This window comes from Martes martes, assembly GCF_963455335.1.
Source record: "Martes martes genome assembly, chromosome: 5".
Taxonomy (NCBI): Eukaryota; Metazoa; Chordata; class Mammalia; order Carnivora; family Mustelidae; genus Martes; species Martes martes.
Window position 1 is genome coordinate 162679328 of NC_137892.1, and position 6000 is coordinate 162685327.

A 6000-nucleotide genomic window follows, 5' to 3' on the forward strand; every position below is an offset into this window, starting at 1 on the left:
CCTCTGCATTTGCCTAGTTTTGTTGTGTGGGCTATTGTTTCTCCCATCAGTGGATAATTTATTCACAGAGTTATTAATTTTCCTCATTCATACTTTATTTATATCCAAGTTTAGGCAAAGCTGAAAATGTGTTTACTTGGCTGATTGAATTATAATTGGCACATTATGTGTTCAATTTATTGCTCTGTAACTTTTATTTCCATTGGCTTTCAATACATTAGGTGACATGGGGCTAAATACTTTCTGTCCATATTCATCTCTGCTCCTGTCTTCTCTGTCTTCTACAGCTTTCTGGATGAAACTGTGTTGTGCAGACAATGTCACCTCATTTTCTAATACCTTTCTCTTTCTCATAATTTAACAGAACCAGATTTAATTAATGGTGGCACTGTGTCTTGGCAGCATACACTCCATCCTGGATTCCCTTGCAGGTGGAGGGACCCAATGAGCTACCAGCGAAGTTGCTGGGGTGTTGGCTGGTGAACATGAACTTTCCTCACTTACCTTAACCTCCACCATCCATCCAACTCTATGTTCTGTGCCTCAAGAGTTGACCTCTAGGGGAGTTCACCATCCACTGGTTTTTGGTGTTGGTCAATGGGGAGCTCAGGAAGATGAGAAAGACAGAGAAAAAGAGAGACAGAGAGACAGAGGCAGAGAGAGAGACTAGAAGAGAACCTAGTGAGATGAGACCTTTATTTCCCTGGCTGCGCACTTGAGCCGAAGGTCCCAGTTCTTGCCCAATAAACAACGTTTGCGTTTACTCCTCTCTGTTTCTAAGACTCCATAATTCCCAGTTGGCCATTTTGCTCTCAGGGAAGATCTAGATTAAAGACTGACAGACATGGCCATGCCTTAACGATGGGGATGAGTCCCTATGAAGACCTACCCAAGTCCAACAATATTGTCTCTTCCCATTTGCAAATCATTATTTCTTCTTATTTTAACAGTCGTTTTTAAGATGTCATTAAAAATCAAGACATTTGGGGCGCCTGGGTGACTCAGTGGGTTAAGGCCTCTGCCTTCGGCTCAGGTCATGATCTCATGGTCCTGGGATCGAGCTCCGCATCGGGCTCTCTGCTTGGCTGGGAGCCTGCTTCCCCCCCTCTCTCTGCCTGCCTCTCTGCCTACTTGTGATCTCTGTCTGTCAAATAAATAAATAAAATGTTTTAAAAAAAATCAAGACGTTTCATATGCTCATCACTTCAACTTTTCATCTTCTAAACTATGGTTACTCAGCATGTTTTCTAAAAAGCACAGTTTCTCAAACTTGCCCTGGGAACAGAAGACCATCTGTTTCTAGGTGGTGTGATGCCTGATGTGTATTTCCCACATCCTTGTGGACATAGTGCTCAAGCTTTGGAAGAAGTTATTTGATCATATCTGATTTAGGTTACCCTTTTAAAGTTAATTTAAGGTATAACGCTGTTTTGGGTTCTTTGGGTATGCTTTTTAAGGTAGTTTTATTTGGCCAAACTCTGCCTGTTTTCATGAAGATTCTGTAAGTGCCCTGGCCTGTTGAGGTCACTTCAGGAGTCTTTAAAGGGGAATGATGGGATATTCTGCCCAATTCACAATAAGTTCTTTTCTTCTAGTATTTTTTAAAAGGTAAATTGGAGCTGGATAGTAGCATCCTATTCAGGAATCTGCACAGAGGTTCTCTGTCTGATTGTATGCAACCTGTAAAGTCTGCAACATGAGGGCAAGTTTGTAGAACATGGATAACGACACACAATGAGCAAACAGTGAACACTCCTCCACCCCCAAGAAAAGCACTCTATTTTTTGCCATATTAATCTAGATTTATCTACTGAAATATAAGTTTGCATTAAAAACTGATGATCAAAATTAGATATGCCCAAATTTCCACATATTCCACATCAACAACCGTCCTATTCTTTTCTTTGAACGATAATAAAAATACATATCTGAAATTAAAATCAGGAATGAGAATCCCAGGCTAAAGACAGCAGGTGCTTCCTCTTACCAGATTCAGAAGGACAAAGCAGTTTCATTTTGTCTTGTGTTTTCCAGAAAGTCCCTAAACAATGCCTACTACAGTTCTGTGGTCTGGATCATGCCATCTCCAAAAATCATCATAATAATGTAAAAAACAACATTGTTCTGTTTCTTTGCTAACATGTTCTTCCTGTGTCAGGATTAACTAAATACTATTCTGCAACATACTGCCAACCTCTGAGCAATTCCCCTACTAGTACTCCCGTATAAAATATACTTAAATAATAGAACACCATCTAGGGTGTTCCAAGGTATCACATTAGTTTCACATGTCAACAATGTCAACTTGCGCTAAAAAATACTGTGGGAGTATATTATGGAAGCAAGTTTTGCAAGGATTTCAACAGCCACGCTATTGAGTACACTCATTTCTTTTTTTAACTTGTAAAATAATAAGGCTATTGTAAACCTCCTCCATTTAACCATCCGTCTTGGCATAATCTTTAGCTGCCAAAGATCCTTTAAAGGATGAATAGCTACATGTTAAAGGGTGTTGGAATCTTAGTTCCTTTTTTGCTTTCTTGGGAGCAATGGGCTAGTCACTTCTTTACTCGCCCACGCTGAATCTTGTCAAAGAAAACGACAAGGAAAACAAAGCAAAGCAAACAGCAAACAGACAATTGAAAAGGGACTTTGTGAGGGAGGAGGTGTTGACACAGCTGGAGTATAATGAGTGGCTATTCATGTGGGTATAAAAAGTGAAGCACTACAGAAATCTTTTGCAGAGCTCTTGGGATGGTACTTACTGGGTATATGAGTTATTCTTTTAGAAAAAGAGAGATCTGGGAGGAAACTCGTCCGCCGCATCAGTGCGTGCCGTCTCATGTGTAAAATCGTGTTAAGCAATTGTGGCTCAAGACCACGTTAACACAGAAGCTGTCCCAGACAGGGAACACGCCCTCGGCCCAGATGTGCATTCATCTGTGGCCAACAGAGGTGCAGAATGGTCCTCTTCCATCACTGAGGTCAGGAGCTACAGTGTCCACTTTTTCAGACTCCTCCTGAGCCTGTGTCTGAGCCTGGACCAGTTCATCTAACTGGGTTTGCCCATCCCCACTGAGTTCACGCTTGCAGCCGGTCTCCTCCCACTGACTGGATCCCCTCATGGTTCTCTCCGCCACCACCACCCCTGTATTGCCTCCTTCATTCACTTAATTATTTATACATCCACCCGTCCTCTCATCAAAGGCTTTACAAGCCCCCACTGAGCACCCCGACGTGCCAGGCGAAGGAGCTGCTGAGAAGCTCTGCTCTTGTGAGCCTTGCACAGGCAATAGAAACACATCAGTCTTAGGGGATGGTAGCCAATATCACTGTGTAGATGGTTCGCAGAGAGTGGCATGCAGACAGTGAGTGGGAGGTTTCCAGAGATCAGGAGCCCCAGAAGGCCCTTTGGGGAAAGGACACTGTGAGCTGAGATGTAGGTACAGAGAGGGATGGGAGAGAAGGAGCCAGGTCTACAGGCTGGGGTGTGTCTCCTGTGTCCCTGGGAAGAAGACTCAGTCCCTGGGCAACCGGGTCACAATGTGCTTTCATGCCTCTAGGCCAGGACCAGGTCACCAGGGGTTTCTGTTCTGGGAAGACCATGTGCAGAGGGAAGAGGGAAGCCATTTTGGGGCGTCCCAAGCAGGGGAATGGCCGTGTGATTTGGGCTGCAAAGCAATTGCTCAGCTTCTGCAGAGAAGGATGAAGGGGACCAATCATGAAGACGCTCCTTCAGAGAACTTTGCTGCTGCATGAACTGAAACATGGTCTGCACTTCCTGCAAAGTGCTCGCAAACCCTTCTCAGCTATCACTCCTGAATGTGGAGAAAATGGACGAAATCCGGACAATGGAGCCTGGAGATTTTTATTTTATTTTCTTTGTAAGGATGTGATGGAAAATGTATTTCCAAACTTTTGTTGTGTTTAAATAGCTGGCAAAAAAGCAAAAATGAAAACAAATCAAAACAAACAAAAAAACTTTCCTGGATTACTTTCTATTTTATTTTAGAAGAGAGTTTGAACTTGGGGTGAAAAACACCCCAAAACATGTGTGCCTAAAAAGCTCTCCTTGAGGAGAGCTGGAAGATATGAGAAATAACCATGAGTGCTCCAGAGAGAGGAAGCCTTGCCAGGTCCTTGCCACCCCACACCCTGGGAAACATCCATTCTGATTCTTCAGTTGTTTAGTTGATTGTTTCTGGTCACATGATGTTCTTTTTGGCTCTTCTCCATTCTCGTGAGTGTGTCACACGTGACACGGAAACCCAGGGCCTTCATGGGAGCTCCCCCCTGGATTTTCACAGTGCAGTGATGACCGTGTTGGTGAGGCCAGTGGTATCATTCCCTACACTGACCTTGGAGCACATGGGTGTTTTCTGAGGGATATGCTGCTCTTACCTTGTGAAGACTCTAACTAGACAAACAAGAAAATACAAATCTTAACATAGATAGATCTCCTACAGTGCCATTTCTTTCTTGAGTGCAGTACAATTCTTGTCTTGAGCAAATTTTCTCCCTTGAATGCATTGGCTAACAGACAGAAGTGACATTAACTCGGGACCCAGTATCCAACAGGTATATCCATGTGGTACATCTGTGAGCTTACATTCCAGTTAGGATCCAGAAAAGAGAGAAACATTCCACTTATATTGGAGAAGTCTGTGGCATGACCACAATGTTTACATTTGCAAGTAATTGTTTTTTTAACAAATTTAACCTACGACTCTGCGTCTGCTTGAGCAACAAAACCTGCTTTTAAACTCATCTATTTTCATTGGGCTTAATAAAGAAAAAAAAATCTGGCTTTGTCTGCAAAGGAGCAATCTGACAATTATGTGGTTACCATTTTTTAAAGCAATAAGAAGAAAGATAATTCGGAACAGAACTACTTCACTTTGTACACAAAGTCTTTAGCCTATGCTATCTTTTTTTTTTTTTTTTGTTCACATTCCGTTCTTTTGTTTATTTAATCCTTAATTATTTGCACTAGTTTCTTAACCGTCCAACCATCATGAACTTGTCCTTATGTTGATACTTCCTGCCAACTGTTTCACACATGCTGAGTATTATTAGGAAGGATACTCTAAATTTAATGCACAGCTACAACAGTTTTGCTTTCATTATGTGTGGTAATATCCATAAATAGATGCTTCATTGTCGGCACTTACCATTCTACTCTCCCCACGTGCATTGCCTAATTATGGCTCTCACTTGAATAATTTGGCAAATGCTTGTATAGCATCTTCAATTAAAAATAAATAAGGTAGAAGAATGTTCTTTCTGTACTCTTCAGCCTTAAAAAAATAAAAATGAATGTTATCCTTTAGATCTATTAAAGGAACCATTCCAAATATTCTCCTTCCAGTGTAATTTTTCTCAGGGCGAAATAAAGATCTGCGGTATCTAATCCAAATAAATGCCTTTCAGCCCCCACACTTCCTGTTGCATAAACTCCCAAACCATTGTCTCATACGGTCTTGCTAAGCACACAGACTCAGAGCACCCCCTCTTCCTGGGCTGCACTTGCAGGGTTGAGCAGGGGTCACTCGTGATGCCTGCAGACCTCTCCGTTGAGACACAGGCCCCCTGACTCAGGACCCCTCATGGGCGCAGTTGTCTGGGGCTCTGGAATGGATGGAAACTAACCCAACTCTTCTCTAGATGACGCTTGAAATCATGATCCCATGTGCCCACTGCGTCTCCGTCCATTTGGTGATATGTTCTGGAGCGATGATGAGGAGGCCATCTTCAATGCTCATTAGAAATGTGCTTTGTGAAGTATTATTAATTTTGACAGGCTTGGAGTTCTACTGATGTCTGTCTTTCATAGAACAGCAGTAAAAAGGCTATGGTCCTAAAACATTAAAAATGTTACACCAAATGGAACCTTTGAACATTAATAAGTGATAGAATCTAAGTGTCCTAAATCTGCAGTAAGAAAAATAAAATGAGAGATGGTGTGTGTGTGTGTGTGTGTGTGTTTCATTTTACAGTGAA